General features: G+C 37.3%; 1 pseudogene across 1 annotated transcript; it reads right to left on the reverse strand.

Moving 5' to 3' along the window:
- Window positions 1-18244: 18244 nt before the first annotated feature.
- LOC112616053 lies at window positions 18245-19324 on the reverse strand (annotated as a pseudogene). The gene has a single exon (XR_003117548.1). The product of XR_003117548.1 is annotated as a motile sperm domain-containing protein 1 pseudogene (transcript).
- Window positions 19325-20454: the final 1130 nt, after the last annotated feature.

Below are 20454 nucleotides of genomic sequence, written 5' to 3' on the forward strand. Positions count from 1 at the left end.
GAAAAAAACATTCAAAAGATCAGCAATGCCAGGAATTGGTATTCTGAAAAAAATAATAAAATAGATAGACACTGAGCTAGACTAATAAAAAAGAAAAGAGAAGATTCAAATAAACACAATCAGAAATGAAAAGGGGAATATTACCACTGACCCCACAGAAATACAAACAACCATCAGAAAATATTATTAATACCTCTATGCACACAAACTAGCAAACCTAGAAGAGACAAATAAATTTCTGGACACATACACCCTCTCAAGATTGAACCAACAAAAAATTAAATCCCTGATCAAACCAATACCAAATTCTAAAACTGAGGCAGTAATAGCATACCAACTGCAAAAAAAAAAAAAAGCCCAGAACCAGATACATTCACAGCTGAATTATACCAGATGTACAAAGAAGAGCTGGTACCATTCCTACCGAAACTATACCAAAGAATTGAGGAGGACGGACTCCTCCCTAACTCATTCTATAAGGTCAGCATCATTCTGAAAACAAAACCTGGCAGACAAAAAAAAAAAAAAATTCAGGCCAACATACTAGAACATCAAAGCAAAAATAATCGTCAATAAAATATTGGCAAACCAAATCCAGCAGCACATCAAAAAGCTTATCCACCACAATCAAGTAGGCTTCATCCCTGGGATGCAAGTTTTGTTCAACATACACAAATCAATAAATGTAATTCATCTCATAAACAGCACTAATGACAAAAACCACATTATTATCTTAATAGATGTAGAAAAAGCCTTCAATAAAATTCAACATCCCTTCATGTTAAAAACTCAATAAACTAGGTATTGATGGAACATATCTCAAAATAATAAGAGCCATATATGACAAACCCAGAGCCAATATCATACTAAACGAGTAAAAGCTGGAAGCATTCACCTTGAAAACAGGCAAAAGACAACAATGCCCTTTCTCTGCTTTTACACCATTGGTGGGAGTGTAAATTAATTCAACCATTGTGGAAGACAGTGTGGTGATTACTCAAGAATCTAGAACCAGAAATACCATTTGACCCAGCAATCTCATTACTGGGTATATACCCAAAGGATTATAAATCATTCTACTACAAAGACACATGCACATGTATGTTTACTGCAGCACAATTTACAATAGCAAAGACTTGGAACCAAAACAAATGCCCATCAATGATAGACTGGATAAAGAAAACGTGGAACATATACACCATGGGATACTATGCAGCCATTGAAAAGGAATGAGCTTATGTCCTTTGCAGGGACATGGATGAAGCTGGAAGCCATCACTCTCAGCTAACTAACACAGGAACAAAAAACCAAACACCACATGTTCTCACTCATAGGTGGAAGTTGAACAATGAGAACACACAGACACAGGGAGTGAAACATCACACACCGGGGCCTGTCAGGGGTTGGGGGACAAGTGGAGGGAGAGCATTAGCACAAATACCTAATGCATGTGGGGCTTAAAACCTAGATGATGGGTTGATAGGTACAGCAAACCACCATGGCACATGTATACCTATGTATCAAACCTGCACGTTCTGTACATGTATCCTAGAACTTAAAGTAGAATTTTTACAAAATACCCTTTCTCATCACTCCCATTTAACATACTATTAGAACACAGAAGCAGAGCATAGAAAGTTCTGGCCAGGACAATCAAGCAACAGAAAGAAGTAAAAGGCATGCAAATACAAATAGAGGAAGTCAAACTATCTCTGTTTGGAGATGATGTGATCCTATATCTAGAAAACCCCATAGCCTCAGCCCAAAAGCTTCTCGAGCTGATAAACAACTTCAGCAAAGTCTCAGGATACAAAATCAATGTCACTAGCATACCAACAACAGTAAAGCCAAGAGCCAAATCAGGAACAAACTGTCATTCACAATTGCCACAAAAAGAATAAAATACCTAGGAATACAGCTTATGAGGGAGGTAAAATATCTCTACAAGGAGAACTACAGACCACTGCTCCAAGAAATCAGAGATAACACAAACAAATGGAAAATCATTTCATGTTCATGGACAGGAAGAATCAATACCATTAAAATGGCCATGCTGCCCAAAGCAATTTACAGACTCAATGTTATTAAACTACCTATTAAACTACCATTGACATTCTAAACAGAACCAGAGGAAACTATTTTAAAATTCATATCAAACCAACAGGGAGCCAGAATAGCAAAGGCAATCCAAAGCAAAAAAGAACAAAGCTGGAGGCATCATGCTACTCAAACCTAAACTCTACTACAGGGCTACAATAACCAAAATAGCACGGTATTGGTACAAAAACAGACACATAGACCAAAGAAACAGAATACAGAAGCTAGAAATAAGACTGTACACCCAAAACTATCTGACCTTCGAGAAACCTGACAAAAGCAAGCAATGGGGGAAGAATTCCTTATTCAATAAATGGTGCTGGGATAACAGACTAGACATAGGCAGAAGATTGAAACTAGACCCCTTCCTTACACCGTATACAAAATTAGCTTAAGATGGATTAAAGACTTAAATGTAAAACCCAAAACTATAAAAACTGGGAAGACAACCTAGGCAATACAATTCAGGACATACACCCAGGCAAAGATTTCATGATGAAAATATCAAAAGCAATTGCAACAAAAGCAAAGATAGAAAAATGAAATCTAATCAAACTAAAGAGCTTCTGCACAGCAAAAGAAACTATCAGCAGAGTAAACAGAAAACCTACAGAATGGGAGAAAATTTTTTGAAACTATGCATTTAACAAAAGCCTAATATCCAGTGTCTATAAGAACTTAAACAAATTTACAAGGAAAAAAACAACCCCATTAAAAAGTGGGCAAAGGACATGAACAGACACTTTTCAAAAGAAGACATACATCCAACCAACAATTATATGAAAAAAAGCTCAACATCACTGATCATTAGAGAAATGCAAAGCAAAACCACAATGAGATACCATCTCACACCAGTCAGAATGGCTGTTATTAAAATATCAGAATATAACAAATGCTGGGGAGGTTGTGGAATAAAAGGAATGCTTACACACCGTTGGTGGGAATGTAAATTATTTCAGCAATTGTGGAAGACCATGTGGTGATTCTTCAAAGACCTAAAGACAAAAATACCATTCAACCTAGCAATCCCATTACTGGGTATATACCCAAAGGAATATAAATCATTCTATTATAAAGACACATGCACATGTATATTCACTGCAGCACTATTCACAATAGCAAAGAAATGGAATCAACCTAACTGCCCATCAATAACAGAATAAATAAAGAAAATGTGGTACATATGCACCATGGAATACTATGTAGCCATAAGAAATAATGAGATCATATCCTTTGCAGAGATGTGGATGGAACTAAAGGCCATTATCCTTAGCAAACTAACACAGGAGTAGAAAACCAAATAACTCATGTTCTGACTTTTAAGTGGGAGCTAAATGATGAGAATACATGGACACGTAGAGGAGAACAACAAACACTGGGGCCTTTCAGAAGGTGGAGGGTGGGAAGAAGGAGAGGATTAGGATAAATAACTAATGGGTACTAGGCTTAATACGTGGGTGATGAAATAATCTGTACAACAAACTCCTATGACATAAGTTTACCTATGTAACAAACCTACACTTGTACCCCGAACTTAAAATAAAAGTTAAAAAAAGTACATATATACAATGCACTACTATTAAGCCATGAAAATCAATGAGATCTAGTCATTTGCAACAACATGGATGGAACTGGAGGTCATTATGTCAAATGAAATGAGCCAGGCACAGAAAGACAAAGTTTGTATGTTCTCACTTAATTGTGGGATCTAAAATCAATAGAGTTGTACCATGGAGATAGGGAGTAAAAGGTCAGTTACTAGAGGCTGGGAAAGGCAGTGGGGCTGGTGAGGGGATTTGATGATGTTTAATGGGTGTAAAATTGTAGTCAGAAAGAATGAAAAGACCTACTATTTGATAGCACGACAAGGTGACTACAGTCAATAATTACTTTAGTGTACATTTTTAAATATCTAAAAGAGTATAATTGGATTGTTTGTAACACAAAAGATAAATGGTTAAGGGGGTGGATACCCCATTCTCCATGATGTGATTATTATGCATCACACACCTATATCAAAACACCTCATGTACCCCATAAACGTATATACCTACTATGTACCCACAAAAATTACAAATTAAAATTTTGTATAAAAAAATATGATATAGCTGGTCGGTCATAAACACAGGTAAAACCACTTGGGTATGCCACTGGCATGTGAAGTAAGAGGCAGTCTTTTGAGACTGAGCACTTAACCTGTAGATCTGACATTATCTCCAGGTTGATAGTGTTAGAATTGAATTGAACTGATGTGTGTGCTGGTATATGCTGGATAACTGATTGCTTGGTGTGTGGAGAGAAATTCCTACACATCTGGTATCATAAATGTTGTGTTAAGTGTGTGAGAATAGAAAAAATACTGGCTTTTCCTATCTCTAATAGAATATTTAGCAGATTCTGGTAAGTTGAGATGTACACGGAGAGTCTAAAGTAACCCATAAGAAACTAATAAAAATGTAGAAAAATAGAATAATTAAATTGTAACATTATAAAATATTCACTTAATGCAAAAGAAAGTAGAAAAAAGGGAACAGAGGAACAAGAAAGGCGCAACATATGCAGAAAAGAAAAAGCAAAATTGCAGACACAAATCCAACTATATTAATAATATTAAATGTAAATGGATTAAGCAATCCAATCAAAAGTCAGAGATTGCACGAATGGATGAAATAATATCCAACTGTATCTTATTTAAGGAGAGATACTTTAGGTTCAAAGATAAAAGTGGATAGAAAGTATAACGATGGAAAAAGGTATATCATACAAAGATAAACCATAAGAAAACTGGAGAGACTATACTATTATAAGCCAAAGTAGACTTTAAACAAAACGTGTTAATAGAGATAAAGAGGTATATTTTATAATGATACTCAATGGTGAGAGTCTGAATTGTTTTCCCTAAGACCTGTAACAGTACAAGGCTGTTTGCTTTCACCAATTTTATTAAACATTGTAATGGATGTTCTAGCTACAGCAATTAGAAAAGAAATAGAAAGCATCCAAATTGGAAAGGAAGAAGTAAAACTATCTCTATATGCTAATGACATGATCTTATATGTGGAAAATCCTAAAGAATACACACATCTAAAAAAAATAGTTAAAGCTAATAAATGAATTCAGCAAAGTTGCAGGATACACAATCAACACACAAAACCTCTGTACATCTATGCTAGCAATAAGCAGTACAAAATGAAATGAAGAAAACAATTCCATTTACAATAGCATCAAAAAGAAGAAAATATTTAGGAATAAATTTAACAAAGGAGGTGCAAGGCTTGTACACTGAAAACTACAAAACATTATTGAAATAAGTTAAAGAAGACCTAAATAAAAAGGCATTCCATGTTTATAGACTGAAAGACTTACTATTAAGATGTCAATACTACCCAAAATGACTTACAGATTCAATGCAATCCCTATCAAATTCCAAATGACCCATTTTGTAGAAATTGAAACGTTAATCCTAAAATTAATAACGAATTTCAAGGCCCAAATAGCCAAAACAATCCTGATAAAGAAAAACAAAGTAGGAGGACTCATAGCCCCTGATTTAAAAACTTACTACAAAACTACAGCAATCAAAACTGGCATAACAATAGAGACATAGAGCAATAAAATAGAATTGAGAATCCAGCAATAAACCCTTACATTTGTGGACAACTGATTCTTGTCAAGGATGCCAAGACAATTTAATGGAGAATGAATGGTCTTTTCAACAACTGGTGCTGGGACAACCAAATAACCACAGGCAAAAGAGTAAAGTCACCTTCTTTCCTTATATCATACATGAAAATTAACTGAAATTGATGAAATACTACATGATTCCATTTATACCAAATGTTCAGAATAGCCAAATCCATAAAGATAGCAGATTAGTAGGTTAAGAGTAATTTACATTGGTATACTCTGCCTGCCCTCACTCCAAGAATGGTTCAAAATAAGTTGTACCCTGTAGTGCAGTTCACAGAAATAGGAATCATTGTGAATTACACTCATACCTGCCATGAGAAAGAGATGGTACATAACAGTAAACAATTGAACATTTCAGTAAAATCATGACAATATGAATAGTTTTGTCCTCATATGTTATGGGCTGAATTGTGTCCCTGCCCAAAATTCCTATGTTGAAGCCCTAACTCCCAGTACCTCAGAATGTTACTATATTTGGAGATAGGGCCTTTAAAGAATCAATTTAGTAAAAATGAGGCCTTTAGGATGGGCCCTAATCCAATCTGACTGGTGTCCTTATATGAAGAGAACGTTTGGATACACAAAGAGAAACCAGAGTCACATACACAGAGGAAAGATCCTGTAAGGACAAGCAAGAAGGTGGGTACCTGAAGCCAAAGAGAGATGTCAGAAGACACTAAGCCTGTCAACACCTTAATATTGGACTTCTAGCCTCCAGAACTGTGAGAAAATAAATTTCTGCTGTTAAAGCCACCCAGTCTGTGTTAAAGCCATCAGTTACCATCTTACTTGGAACCTGGAAATAAAGGAATCCTGGTCCCTTGTGATGACACCTGTCCCTAAGAACATCTGCTAAGTGGCCAAGAGCCAATTATGTTGGGTAAGGTATAATAACTCTTACTGACTTGTGGAATGAAACAGAACTGTATTACTACATTGCATGATATGGTATAACATTAGCATTGTTGGTAAGATTACATTACCTTATGTTAATAGGTCATATAATACAAATAATGGTAATTTTATGTATTGTGAAATTTAATTAAAGCCTCCTCAGGATGTAATATCAGTGAAAAATTATTGGCTTGAGGAGGAACTAGATCTAGTTAACCACCAGCTAATTAATATGCTAAATAACTCTAGGTAAGTTTATCATAAAGCATAAATATCTTTAGACCAAGGGAAGAAGCAATCAAATTACTACAAAAATATGAAGAAAATATGAAGACGTATACAATGGCTTTATGGGTGGATTAATTGCTTCTTCAGGTCTGTATCTTGCACCAGCTCCTCCAAATGTTGGACATTCTCATGCTAACATTATTAATATATCTATTATAAAATACAATAGTTTTCCTTTAAGAGAGTCTGAGCCTAGGGCCAGGAAGGTAGACTGTACAGGAAACAGTTGACTCAGCAGGTCTGAGTTGCTCAAACTTGTACATTTTCAGAAGGGTCTATTGTCATGAATGGTCCTTGTCCAGCTACTGGGAATTGAGATCTTGGAATGTTCTAACTAATAAGGTTGTTTTGCATACTTGGAACTTTTACCCACAGCGTACGAATTTGTCTATATATCTGTGAGGGCCACTGCTTGCGCAGCATGTGGAAGACAGAGTATAGACCAGCCTGACATAGCCCACACCTGCCTTTACCCCTCCACCCTCACTGGTAGCTTGACACAAAACACAGAAACTTTTGGGAGCTCTATGGTCCCACCATTGCCTGAGACACCAAAGTACCTCCCCTGGGTAATATAAAGCAAGCACAAATCCCACCTCTACCATCACAGCTGGTGCTCTCTTGCAAGCACCATCTCTTGGCTGGAGGCCAACCAATACAGTCCACTACAACATCTCCACATAGAATAACCATGTCTAGAAAGGAAAAAACTTGTGTGTGACCTCAGCTATCACCACTGCCTGCAGCACCCCGGCTAACCAGGAGGTCCTGAGTCTGTCTACATGACCAGATCATTACTACTGCAACTGGCATTACAGAAAGCCATCATACTAAGGCTATTTATAACCGAGGAATCTCAAAGAGTCGACATCACTCCCCTGCCACCCCCATCAGTGCTGGTGTTGATACCCACTGTTGGGAGACTTGAAGACAGGCCATATCACCGGATCCCTTGCAGACATTCCCCAGCACCAGCCTGGAATGTGCCACCTCCAATGGGCAGCTAAACCCAGAGAAGCAGCAGCATTCAGAATAGTCTGGCTCTCAGGGACTCCTACTCCTAGGGGAAGTGGCAGTGTACCACATCAAGGGAGCTCGCTTGTAGAACAAAAAAAAAAAAAAAAATCCAGATGGAAGGCCTTGCATTCCAGAAATTTCTACTTATGGGAAGTTTCCTTCAGCAGAGGCACAGGTATGGTGCCGGGCTCAGCAGGGAAAGTCTGTGGCTCTACCTTAACAGTCAGGCAGCCCTGGTGCTTGTGAAGGGTCTTGGAGAAGGGGACTTCTTTTCCCACTCATCCACCATTGAAGACAAAGCTTGGGCTTCCACCATGGGAGCTCAGCATGGGTGCATCTGTAGACAGCTTTTCTGGAACACTTCAAGGTGACTGTATCCCCACAGAAATAGTGCCCTCCAGGTTCGGGCTTACATGAGAAGTAGAGTCACAATACTTCTCTACTTGGAATATCAATATTCTTGCAGATAAAAACAGGTACCTTTCTGATCTGAATAGCTGAAACACTGAGTCAGGAGTGTGACTGGCAATGGGATTGCTTTCTGGCTGGCCTGGCAGGGGAGCTGACATGGCTCCCACCCTTCCCCCATAAGACCTTAGTGCATTACACTGAGAGCTCCTCCAGCCACTGTTTTCAAGGCTGGGACCTCTTCCTACCATGAGGTATTCTATTTATCCACCTGTTTTAGCCACAGCCAGTTTCTATCTGAGGACGCCCCCTCTACTGACCTAAAGCATAAACTATTCAACCCAATAAATAAAATACAGAAGAAAAATAAATACATAAAAAAGTACAGGCTACAGGGGAAAGAGACAAGTTTCAAAAGATACCTCTGCCACTCCAACCCCACAGGAAACAGTGAACTTACTCATATAACAAGCACATTGCTACTAAAACAAGCATCTGGGAAAGTTAACATACAAAGACTCTATATAACCAAGGAACTCATACAGTCTTCAGCCTTGAAAGCACCAAGAACTGAATAGGCTACAATAAACTGTAATCATTAAACTCAAATCCTTAAGGGAGGAAAGAAATTTTTAAAACACAGCTGAATAAAAAATCAATTCAAGAATAATCAGAAAAAATAGTCTAGCCAAATGAGAAGAAACCAAAAAAGTAATTTTGGCAATGTGACAAAATAGGGTTCTATAACACCCTCAAAAATTCACACTAACTCTCCAAGAATGGATACAAACCAAGAAGAAATTGTTGAAAAAACAGATAAAAAATCCAAAAGGTTGATTGTTAAGCTACTCAAGGAGATACAAAAGAAATGTAAAAACCAATATGAAGAAATGTTAAAAAAATTCAGAATATGAATGAAAAATTTTCTAAAAGATGGATATTTTAAAGAAAAAACAATCAGAACTTTTGCAAATGAATGACACATTTAGGGAATTACAAAATGTAGTGGAAAGTTTTAAGAATACATCAGACCTGGTAGAAGAATGAATTTCAGAGTTCAAAGACAAGGCTTTTGAATTAACTCAATCAGACAGTTTTTTTAAATATCAAAATAAATGAACAAAGTCTCCAAAAAACATGGGATTGTGTAAAAGGGCCAAACCTAAAAAGGAATGGTGTTCCTGAGGGAGAAGAGAAAGCAAAAAGTTTGGAAAACTTATTTTAGGGAATAACTGAGGAAAAGCTCTTTGATAGAGATTTAGATATCCAAACACAAGAAGCCTGAGAGAAATCCTGAGAGATTCATTGCAAAAAGGATATCACCAAGGCCAATAGTCATTAGGCTTTCTAAACTCAAAGAGAAGTGAGATAAAAGCATCAGGTAACCTAAGAAGGAAAACCATCAGACTAACAGCAGGCTTCTAAGCAGAAACTTTATAAGCCAGAAGGGATTGGGGTCCTATCTTTAGCCTCCTTAAACAGAATGACTATCAGCCAAGAATTTTGTATCCAGCAAAACTAAGTTTCATAAATGGAAGATAAACAGTCTTTTTCTGACAAACAAATGCTGAGAGAATTTATCACTAGCAGACCAGCTCTACAAGAAATGCTAAAATTAGCTCTAAATCTTGAAACAAAAGGTCAATATGCAACAAAATAGAACCTCTTGAAAGCATAAAACTCACAGGGCCTATGAAACAATAACACAATGAAGAAAACAAAATATAGGTATCAACTAATATGATTAATAGAACAGCACCTCACACTCCAACATTAACCTTGAATATAAATGGCCTAAATGCTCCACTTAAAAGATACAGTTTGGCAGAATAGAGTTTAAAAATCACAAACCAAATGTATGCTATCTTCAAGACACTTGCCTAATATGTAAGGACTTATGTAGACTCAAGGTACAAGGGATAGAATATATACTCAATGCAAATGGAAACCAAAAGAAAGCAGGAGTACCTATTTTTATATCAGAAAAAACAAATTTTAAAGCAACAACAATAAAAAAATACAAAGAAAGTCATCATAAAATGATAAAGGGATTGATCCCACCAAAAAAAAAATTTACAATCCTAAATATACATGCACCTAACTCTGGAGCTCCCGGATTCATAAAACAATTACTACTAGTCCTAAGAAAAGACATAGACAGCAACACAATAATAGTGGGGAACTTCAGCACTCCACTGACAGCACTGGACAGATCATCAAGGCAGAAAGTCAACAAAGAAACACTGAATTTAAGCTGCACTCCAGAACAAACGGACCTAACAGATATTTACAGAACTTCTACCCAAGAACAAAAGAATATACTTTCTCTTCATCAGCACATAAAACATTGTCCAAATAGAGCATATAATAGGCCACAAGTCTCAAAAAATTTTTAATAAATTGAAATCATACCCAGTAACTTTTCAGGCCACAGTGGAATAAAACTAGCAATCAACTCTGAAAGGAACCCTCAAAACTATACAAATACATGAAAATTAATCTGCTCCTGACTGACTTTTGGGTTAATGATGAAATCAAGATGGAAATTTAAACATTATTCAAAATGATTAATAATAATGACACAACTTATTAAAATCCCTGAGTTACAGCAAAAGCAGTGCTAAGAGGAAAGTCTATAGCACTAAATGCCTACATTAAAAAGTCTGAAACATCACAAATTGACAACCTAAGGTCACACCTCAAGGAACTAGAAAAACAAGAACAAACCAAACTAAAAGCTAGCAGAAGAAAAGAAATAACATAGATCAGAACACAACTAAATGACACTGAAACAAAAATAAAATGATCTCAAAAAGATCAACGAAACAAAGACATGATTCTTTGGAAAGATTTTTAAAAATTGATAGAGCATTAGGTAAATTAACCAAGAAAACAAGAGAGAAGATACAAATAAGCTCAATTAGAAATGAAAATGGAGACATCAAAACTGACACCACAGGAATACAAAAGATCATCCGAAACTACTGTGAACACCTGTATGCATACAACTAGAAAATCTAGAGGAAATGAATAAATTCCTTGAAACATATGGCCTTCCTAAATTAAATCAGGAAGAAATATATACCCTGAACAGACCAATAACAAGCAGCGAGACTGAATCAGTAAGTTAAAAATTGCCAAAAATAAAGCCCAGTTCCAGATGATTCACAGCTGAATTATACCAGACATTGAAAGAAGAATTGGTACCAATCCTACTAAAACTATTACAAAAGATTAACAGGGAAACTTCCCTAACTCATTTGCTGAAACCAGTATCACCCTGATATGAAAAACATTAAAGGACATAAAAACAACAAGAAAAAAATGACAGACCAATATCCCTGATGAACACAGATGCAAACAACCTCACAAAAATACTAGCAAACCAAATCTAACAGCACCCCAAAAAAGATAATAAACCATGATAAAGTGGGTTTCATCCTAGGGATGCAGGAATGGTTTAACACAAGTCAGTCAATAAATGTGATACATCACATAAACAGAATTAAAACAAAAACCATATGATCATCTCAACAGGTTCAGAGAAAGCATTCAATAAAATCCAGCATACCTTTATGATAAAAATCCTTAACTAAGCATAGAAGGGACATACCTCAAAATAATAAAAGCCATATATGACAAACCCACAGACCTTATCGTAGTGAATCAGGAAAAGTTGAAAGCATTCCCGCTGAGACTGGAAGAATTCAAGGATGGCAACTTTTACTACCTCTATTCAACATAATACTGGAATTCATAGCCAGAGCAATCAGGCAAGAGAAAGAAATAAAGGGTATTCAAATTGGAAAAGAAGGAGTCAAAATATTGCTGTTTGCCAATGATAGGATTTTATACCTAGAAATCCCTAAAGACTCCACCAAAATACAACTATATTTGATAAACAAACTCAGTAAAGTCTCAAGTTACAAAATCAGTGTACACAAATCAGTAGCCCTGCTATAACCAATGACCAAGTTGAGAAGGAAATCAGGAACTCAATCCCTGTTACAATAGCTAAATAAATAAATTAATAAATAATAAATAAATAAACTAGGAATATACTTAACCAATGAGGTAAAAGATCTCTACAATGACAACTACAAAAGTACTAAAAGAAATCGTAGATGACACAAATGAAAACACATCCCATGCTCATCGATTGAAAGAATTAATATAGTGAAAATGAGAATACAGCCCAAAGCAATCTACAGATTCAATGTAATTCCTATCAAAATCCCAACATTATTTTTTAAAGATTTAAAAAGTTAATCCTAAAATTCATAGGGAACCACAAAAGAGTACAAATAGCCAAAGCAATTCTAAGCAAAAATAGCCAATCTGCAGTCATCACATTACCTAACTTCAAATTATACTACAAGACTATAGTTACTAAAACATCATAGTACTGGCATAAAAGTAGATACAGAAATGAAGCAGAATAGAGAACCCAGAAATAAAGCCAAACACCTACAACCTACAGATCTCCAACAAAGCATACAAAAACATAAATTGAGAAAAAGACACTATTTAATAAATGGTGCTGGGTTAACTGGATATCCACATGTAGAAGAATGACACTGGATCCCTATATCTCACCTTATATAAAAATCAACTCAAGATGGATCAAATACTTAAATCTAAGATGTGAAAACATTAAAATTCCAGGAGAAAACCTATGAAAAACTCTTCTGGACATTGGCCCAGGCAAAGAATTTATGAATATGTGCCGAGACTAGCTTGGTCGGGGAGACCCTAACCCAGTGGCACTAGAGGAATTAAAGATACACACAGAGAAATATAGAGTGTGGAGTGGGAAATCAGGGGTCCTTATGGGAAATAAAGAATGGGCCGAGGTAAAGGGATGGGCTCTGGCTAGTTATCTGCAGCATGAACATGTCCTTAAGGCACAAATTACTCATGCTTTTGTTTGTGGTTTAAGAATGCCTTAAGTAGTTTTCTGCCATGGGTGGGCCAGGTGTTCCTTGCCCTCATTCCGGTAAACCGACAACCTTCCAGCGTGGGTGTCAAGGCCATCAAGAGCATGTCACAGTGCTGCAGAGATTTTGTTTATGGCTAGTTTTGGGACCAGTTTATGGGCAGATTTTGGGGCCTGTTCCCAACATGTCCCCTTTCTTTGTTTTGCAAAGCGATAAAAGCAAAGGCAGCTTTGTCATGGTGAGCTACTTCTCCCAGGAGTCAGGATCTGCATCTGCAGACTATATAAAAACAAACAACACAGATTAAAAGCACAATTATCATTGAAATCACAGAGCTTCTAAGTGTTGTTATCCATTTTAATGGGTTAGTAGCTGCCAATCTGTCTGCAGCTACTTCAAGCACTCCAGTTCCTGGCATTAAGGTCAGGTGTGCCTGGGATGCTTTAAATATTTGTTGTTTGTTGTTGGGTTTTTTTTTTTTTTTTTTTGCAATATCCAAAGACAAGTTTGCAGAGTGTCCTTCTAGATGCTTTTTTATTCTTTCCCAAATTTTGATTTTATTAAAAGCTATTAATAGTTTCCACAGATTCTTATGTTTAGCTCTTACAATGGGCTATATCATTTGAGGTTGAGGTGCCACTATACCGCCATGGTTCTAGATAATAGGAACTCTTGCTGTACTTTGTACCATTTGTACCATCTGACCATTTTGTTCAGACCAGCTGAACAAAGTGTGGCTGTGACACACAGACTGAGAAATGCAATTCAAGCTAAACACCCCCTTAGGGGACCGATCAATAATGATTCCATAGGAATCATTGCGCAGCATCTCTGCCTGTTCTGCAATGCAATCTTCCTAAACAAGTATGTTCATTTTTTCTGGCCAAGTTCAAATTTGTTTACAAATAGGTTTCTGAGGGCGGTATGCCTCAATTATAGGAGCAGATTTATTACGGTAAATATTGAGACCAGAAAGCATTTGTAACTGTGTCATAGAGTAATCACATCCAGGCATTATTGCCAGCCAAGATTGATAAATATGGCCAATATGTATAATTGATCTCTGTGTCAGCCCTTGTTGAAGGAATACTCATGGCAGTGGTGATATGATATGCTATCATAGCTACCATTAAATTACTCATTGTGACTGGTTGTCCCACTTTCCTCAGGTTTTCTTCCACCACCTGTGACAGCTTCTTGATCTGTCCCAAGGTGGATGGCTGTGTTCGACGGGTGTTGTTCATGACAGTTGGGGTCCTCATCAGCTTCAGTCTTGACATGACTGCAACCGGGGGGTTCTCGGGATCCTCTTGGAATCTCTTCCTTGGCATCTGGCTCATGATAAGCTTTCAGGTTTCTTGATGGTATCCAAATCGGCTGTTGATTTTGGCCTGGAGAAACACAAGCATAACCTCTACCCCAAGTTATTATTTTACCTATTTCCCAACTTTTCGTTATTGGATCTCTCTACTAAACCAGTTGTTCTGCTTTTGTCTTTGCAGCTTGTTTCTGTAGATGCTGTTCAGCTGCTGATAACATCTGGCCTTTAGGGAGGCTCAAAAAATTTAAAGCTAACAATGTTAGATTCAATTATATATGGGCTGTCCTGTAATCCCTGTTTCTCCCCCTTGTTTGTTTTTGTCATCAGTTGTTCATCTGTATGAAATCGTAACTGAGCATTGTAATAAATCTCTTCCCCATAAATCTATAGGTACAGAAGTTATAATTGGCTGAATAGTCCCAGGTTGTTCATCGGGCCCTTCACAAGGCAAAATATAACTACTTGGATATACTTCAGGGGCTTTATCAACTCCAACTATGTTAAATTGAGTGGGTTGATGAACTGGCCATGTGGACGGCCAGTGCTGTAGAGAAATAATTGAAATGTCTGCTCCTGTATTTACCAACCCTTTAAATTTCTTTCCCTGAATAGTTATTTCACAGGTAGGACATTTATCAGTAATTTGATTCACCCAATAAGCTGCTCTGCCTTGTTTATTTGTGCTTCCAAATCCTCCTGTTCATTTAATTTCACTTCTCCCCATTTCCACATACGGCACAATCAGGAGCTGTGCTATATGCTCCCCTGGCTCTGCTTTCCAGGGAACAGAAGTAGATATAACAATCTGAATTTCCCCATTGTAATCTGAATCAATGACTCCTGTTTGTATTTGTACCCCTTTTAAATTTAAACTAGACCTTCCTAGAAGTAATCCCATCATCCCTGCTAGCAAAGATCCACAGACCCCTGTTGGAACTTTCTGTGGGAGTTCCCAGGAAGAACGCTCACAGCTTTTTTGCAGCATAAATCTACTGCGGCACTACTGGCTGTGGCAGGGGACAGACATTGTACAGGGGTGAGGGAATGGCCTGAGCCAGAAATGTCCCAGTTTGGAATGGGGTCTGGGATGGGCCCCTCATGGCGTTTCCCAGTTTTAAAAGGAAAAGGCTCAAATGTAGCTATAATATTTCCCTGTTGATCTGGGTGGTATATTCTAACAGGGAACTGCCAAGCCTCTAAATCACCCCCTTATCTAGTTTGCTGAATTCCTGCCTGAATAGAACTGAGAGTGGTTGCTCAAGGCGCTGCTTGAACAGTCACTGGGGAAACTATTTTCACCCAGTATCCTCCAGAAAAGAAAGGTCTGCAGGGCCAGACCACTCTTTTTCTTCAAAATAAGGAGGGGGTGGAGAAGGGTAAGGATGAACCTCTCCCTCCTTTGCCGCTTTAGCTGGCAAACAAACCTGCTCTGTCACCTCTTCTGTTACTCGTTATACTTTCCTTCCTCCTCATCATTAGTGTGAAAAGGTTCCAAGGTGGAACGAACCAGAGTCCACACTTGTCCCATTGTTACCCTGATGCTTCCAAGCTCCCCTATTTCTATAGATTATAGATTAACTAAAAGTATTCCTTATGGGAAATAAAAGGATGGGCCGAGGTAAAGGGATGGGCTCTGGCTAGTTATCTGCAGCATGAACATGTCCTTAATTAAGGTACAGATCGCTCATGCTATTGTTTGTGGTTTAAGAATGCCTTAAGTGGTTTTCTGCCCTGGGTGGGCCAGGTGTTCCTTGCCCTCATTCCAGTAAACTGACAACCTTCCAGCGTGGGTGTCAAGGCCATCACGAGCATGTCACAGTGCTGCAGAGATTTTGCTTATGGCCAGTTTTGGGGCCAGTTTATGGCCAGATTTTGCAGCCTGTTCCCAACAAATATGACCTCAAAAGAAAATGCAACAAAAACAAAAATAAATAAATGGGACCTAATTAAACTAAAGTTTCTGCACAACAAAAGAAATAGAGTACACAGACAATGAACAAAATGAAAGAAAATATTTGCAAACTATGCATCCAACAAAGGTCCAATATCCAGAATATACAAGGAACTCAAACAAATCAGCAAAAAAAAAGTCCCATCAAAAAGTGGGCATATGACATGAATAGACATTTTTCAAAAGAAGATATACAAATGGCGAACAAACAAGAAAAAATACTCAACATCACTAATCATTAGGAAAAAGCAAATTAAAACCACAACCTGATACCACCTTACCCCTACAGGAAAGGCCATTATTAAAACGTCAAAAAAAATAACAGATGTAGATGTGGATGTGGTGAAGAGGGAATGCTTAAACACTGCTGGTCACAATGTAAATTAGTACAACCTCTATGGAAAATAGTATGGAGATTTCTTTTTTTTTTTTTTTCAGGTCTCCATTTCTGTTTATTTTTTAAAGTAATTTCTGTTCTTTACAATGTGTTATTATACACACATACATACACGTATGTGCACTTGTGCACACATGCACACACAGGACTTGAGATGGATAAATAAGAATAGCCTCCACACATAATTTTTACAAAGTTCAAAGTAGATTACATTTATGTGCTTTTCATTCATTACACAATGTACAGACATGATCCGTTTAATGACAGGCTCCTCACATGGTTAAACAGTGAGGATTTCCTATGGAAGACTAGACATAGAAGTTTTTAGAAGCGGAGACTATTTTCTGCAAAAACCAACCTCAGGCATACATTTGTGTTTGTAGCAGTGCATAAATTCATTCTGTAAAAAGATCTGAAAGATGATTTTCAAGAGACTCTTAATGCATTGTGCTTTCAGGTAAAAATCGTTAGACAAAAGATCAGTTACTATGACAGTAACAGTTAAAACTGCATATATGTGTTAGAGATCAGAAGAGGCTATAAAGAAATGTAAATAGTTGTGCTTAGGGGATTTTTTTTGGCAAAGTTGTCTTAATAATAAATAAAAACTTAAAAAAAAGTCTCAGTGACTGATATAAAATCGACACAGCTATGAAGAGTTTCCTACACTTGGCTTAGAGTTTAAAGGTGAAAAATCATCTCCACATAAATCACCTGGTCTCTGGTAATCCCAGTCTGGGCAAGTCAGGTGGGGAAGGGGCCTAGAAGAAAAGATAAAGTGATTTTTCCTTCCTGTTAACACAAAGCATTAACCAGAGGTAAAGCCAGGGTGAACCAACTAATTAAACAGATGCCTACCTTCCTTTAGAACTCTTAGACCAAAGAGAGAGGTCACCCTACTTCCATTAGGTTTCTTTAAAAAACCCCTATGATTCTTGGTGTCTGGACCACAACCCATTCTGTAATTCACAAAATTAATATGTCCTGTCTTCTGTGAGACCCTAGGATAAGCATGATCCCTTAGTACTTTATGCTTTGTTCCCCTCTACACATAAATGGTAAAACACTTACTTTTAGAAACACCATGGCAACCGCTTATAATGATAGAGGGTAAGGTATGATTAACATAATAACGCTGATGTTTGTAGCTAGGGAATAAATGTCATTTTAGTTTTAGGCCGGTCACTTTGCTCTTTTAGTCCTGTAACTTTGAAGCATACATGACCCCTAGCAATCAAAGTGAACTGGAAAAAAAAGGAGCAAATAACAAATGTTTTAAAGTCTCTTGCACAACAGGTATAGGTATAAAAAGAATTTCTTCAAATAATTTCCTAGGTGTCACTCAGAAGCATCCTTGCTGTCTGTAAAATAATGTTCTGCAGTCCTTCAAATTAAATTATAATTTAAAATATATATTATACATCTGCAATTACTTGAAATCATTCAATAGTTTGTAGCATGTTAATGGAGTGAAATAGAGATAAAAGGCAGTCCACATTCATATTTTCAAGATAGATTTACTTCAGAAGTCAACTGAAATCCTTGCTCATGTTCTAAGTATGGCCATTGTGATAAGACCTAAGATATAAGCAGCCACTAATTTTTGATTCACACTTAAGTGGAGGTAGAGAGGCACCAGCGATTCCACATCCCCCATTGTAGGCAGCATCAGGGCTGCAATGCACACCACTCCCAGGAAGACAGTTAGTAAACTAGGTCCTGAGGAGACAGCTCTGTTTTCTAGTTGAAACGACTGCTCAAAAAATAAACTTTCAGTTAAATGTTCCTTTATTCTTTTTTCCTCTTCTTCCTTTTGTTGTTCTTTTGCTGATGGGAGAAGAGTAGCAACAACCTCTTTTCTTCCCAAAGCCTTCCTCTGGCTTTGCTCAGAAACTTGAAGATGGAATTTGTCTATTACACCATAGTGACAGGATCGAACATCTCTATGACGAATCACAATATCCACACAACACTGAGGCTTTACTGCACCTGCAGCATCAATGACAACATACTTATTTGGAGTAGTACACAAAACTTTGAACTTTAAGGCAAACTCATAGGGATTGTACAGTGTCAACACTTGCTTATGTGTTGACTGATCATCTGCATAAAATATGAGCTCCGTGGGGAACACGAAAACAGAAAGATTTCCTTCCACTAACTCTGGCTGTCTTTTTTGTTGATGCATTGGCACTGAATCCCCCTTGCTGCAGTTTCTGTTTTTACAGTCTCAAATCTATTTTGGACTTTTCTTAGATTCAGTTAAAAACTCCAAAGCATTTTGGCAATCTCAGCAACACCAGCTTCCTCGGAAAAAAGCCGAGATTTCTTAAAGAACTAAAAGTAGTAGATCTACCATTCAGTGAAGCCATCCCACTACTGCGTATCTACCCAAAGAAAAAGAATTAATTATATCAAAAATACACTTGTATGCATATGTTTATTGTAGCAAAATTCACAACTGCAAAACTATGGAACCAACCTGAATGTCCATCCACCAATGAGTGGATCAAGAAAATGTAGTAGGCTAGGTGCAGTGGCTCATATCTGTAATCCCAGAACTTTTGAAGGGCAAGGTGGGAGGATCACTTGAGTCCAGGAGTTCAAGACTAGCCTAGGCAACATAGTGAGACCTCATTTCTACTAAAATTCCAAAAAAAAAAAAAAAAAAATTAGCCAGGTGTGAGGCGCATGCTACTCTGGGGGCTGAGGCAGGATGATCACTTTATGGGGGATAGTGGCTGCAGTGAGGCCTGATCATGCCACAGCACTCCAGCCTGGGTAAGAGTGAGACCCTGTCTCAAAAAAAAAATGTGTTACATATACAACACCATGGAATACTACTCAGCCATAAAAAAGAATGAAATAATGTCTGTTGCAGCAACTTGAATGGAGCCAGAGGCCATTATTCTAAGTGAAATAACTCAGGAATAGAAAACCCAAAACTGTATGTTCTCAGTTATAAGTGGGAGCTAAGCTATGGGTATGCAAAGGCATACACAGTGGAATAATGGACTTTGGAGACTCAGAAGGGGAAAGGTGGAAGGGGAGTAAGGGATTTTAAAAAACTACATATTCAGTACAATGTACACTACTCGAATGATGGGTTTACTAAAATCTCAGACTTCAACACTATACAATTTATCCATGTAACCAGCAATGACTTGTACACCAAAATATATTCAAACTAAAAAAAAAAAAATTTTTTAAAAACATAGTCTGTAAAATAATGTGACTTATGGGGAACACCTGTTTTCTTTCTGGTGGTCTGTTTTGGTAACTGGAGTCAACCATGCAGGCACTGTGTGCCTATGTGACCAAACCCCACTAAAAAACTTGAATATTAGGCTAAAATGAGCTCTCAGGTAAACCACACTTCACACGTGTTCCTACAAATTGTAGATAGAGGAATTAAATGAATCCTATACAATTCCACTGGAAAAGTACTCTTGGA

The sequence above is a fragment of the Theropithecus gelada genome, chromosome X, assembly GCF_003255815.1.
Source record: "Theropithecus gelada isolate Dixy chromosome X, Tgel_1.0, whole genome shotgun sequence".
Taxonomy (NCBI): domain Eukaryota; kingdom Metazoa; phylum Chordata; class Mammalia; order Primates; family Cercopithecidae; genus Theropithecus; species Theropithecus gelada.